Source organism: Mirounga angustirostris, unplaced genomic scaffold (assembly GCF_029215605.1).
Source record: "Mirounga angustirostris isolate CCGP_5_RB_7025 unplaced genomic scaffold, mMirAng1.0.hap1 SCAF_10, whole genome shotgun sequence".
NCBI lineage: Eukaryota > Metazoa > Chordata > Mammalia > Carnivora > Phocidae > Mirounga > Mirounga angustirostris.
This window is the reverse complement of record NW_026991718.1, coordinates 100074532-100076874: the sequence shown is the minus strand read 5'-3', so window position 1 is coordinate 100076874 and position 2343 is coordinate 100074532.

Genomic DNA, 2343 nt, shown 5'->3' with positions numbered 1-2343 from the left:
AATATTTTTACTCAAAGGAAGGCTGCTGTTTAATACCACAGTATTGTGGTACAAGCAAGCAATCATTTTTATTGTGTTAAGTCATTGAGCTTTGGGGGGGAGTATTTATTATAGCTGCTGATGTCACTTGCCCTGACTAATACATGTATAGGAAATTTTTTTTTTAAAGATTTTATTTATTTATTTGAGACAGAGAGAATGAGAGACAGAGAGAATGAGAGACAGAGAGCATGAGAGGGAGGAGGGTCAGAGGGAGAAGCAGACTCCCTGCCGAGCAGGGAGCCCAATGCGGGACTCGATCCAGGGACTCCAGGATCATGACCTGAGCCAAAGGCAGTCGCTTAACCAACTGAGCCACCCAGGCACCCCATGTATAGGAAATTTTTCAATATTGATGTGCCTGATATCACCATCGCATATTGTTTACTCACATACACACACACACACACACACACACACTCACGGAAGTGTGAGAACAGTTTATCCTTCAGGCTTTGTGAGTAACCAAAACATCCCTTTAAAGTATTATTTGGTTTTCATATCCCCAACAAATAAAATCTTTATTCCAAAACACTACTTTCTGTTCATCACTTATGGATAAAACAACTACAATTTCAGAATTAAGTTAGACACCAGGTAAATAAAGGAAAATCCCGACCTTTGTAAAATAACAACCATCCCAAACTTGAGCTCCAGAAATGTGTAAACAAGCTCTTTCATGCTTATTCTTCCAAGGGGCTATTTCTCATCTAACTTTCATCATCCTGTTTAGAGTTTACCAAATGAGAATATTCAGATTTCAGTTTAGACACATCTGGCTCACAAATGAGGCACTACACCCCCAATCATTGTGAAATCCTTGCCATAAGCATTGGTGATGAGATCTTGTGTTTATTAGTAAAGATGTGAGAAGCACATCTTAAAGCTGTTTTGTGTGGAGACATCTCTGATGTGGCATCTTAAAGGTGTCAGTTTACTCTTTCTCTGCTAAGGAACTGCTGTCTTATTCCTTTCTAAATGCAAATTTACCAGTTTTAGCTTTCTTTCAGATATAACTCCACTAGAAGCTGTTGAAAAGATTTCCAAAACTCTTCAGTTGTTAAAAAAAAGAGAGGGCGTTGCTAGCCTGTTGGTTTTTTTCTTCATTTGACTGAGCTCTTTTTAACCTCTCTAGGTATATTTAGATTCTTCGCATTTGAAAAAAAAAAATGTGACACAAAGCTAATGTATTTATTATTTTTAAATCACTGAAGTCAATTATAATTAATAACAAATGTACTTCTCTTTTGTTTTACACAACGTCTGGTTTGCTACCCCCCAAAAAAAAGTTTGAGGTGAGATGATTAAGAATGAATTGATAATGACTTCTTATTAGACCAAACAAAAAATAACTGATTCATATAGGAAAGTCACCCTCTAATATGGTCACAGTTCACTGCCCTGTGGGGACTGGACAAGGTTGACAAACAATTTAGAACTAAATGGCATAGATTCCTGGGAAATCAGATAAACTTGTGTTTTCTCTCTTTCCACATTAAAAAATATAACCCACCAACATATCCTCAGTCAAGAATTCTTCTCACTTAACTTCACAAAAATGATTCAAGATTTTGCATCTTGAAAGAGATTCCAAAACAACTGGGCAAATGGGCTTCATGTCCCCTGTGATGTAATCCACTAAGAACACAACATCATCCAGGTAGTTTTCCTGCCTAAAGTGCATAATCTGAAATTAATCTTGGAGAACCCCAATCAGACAAGTATAAACTGAAGGTCATTTGGCCAAGTCAATTGGTCTAAGCTCTTTAAACGTGTTAATGACATGAAAGACCAAAAGAAAAGGGGGCGTGGGGGCTATTGAAGACAGATGTAAAGAGACATGACAATGGCAATGAAATGCAGTGAGCAATTCTCATCTGAATCCTGGGTAGAAAAATAAAATAACTATAAATGATATTGTAGGGACAGTAAGAAAATGTCGAATAGGATTTTAAATTAGATAAGATGATTGTATCAATGGTTGATGTCCTGAACAAAATTATACTGTGATGATGTAGCAGAATCTCTTCATTCTTAGGAGATATATGCTAACATATTTGGGGCAAAGGGTTATATCGAACAGCTTTTTCTGTGTGACAAACCCCCTATATAACAGCAACTATTTATTTAGTTCATTATTCTATTTAGGCTGGGCTCAACTGCATGCTTCCTGTCATCTCTGTTGGGTCCCCTTATGTGTGTGTGTGATCAATGACAGGTCGGTGAGGTGGCTCTGCTTCTGGGGATAGGCTGGGTGTTGGCTGGGGTGACTAGGACCCTGTCTCTTTTCCTGCAGCAGGCTAA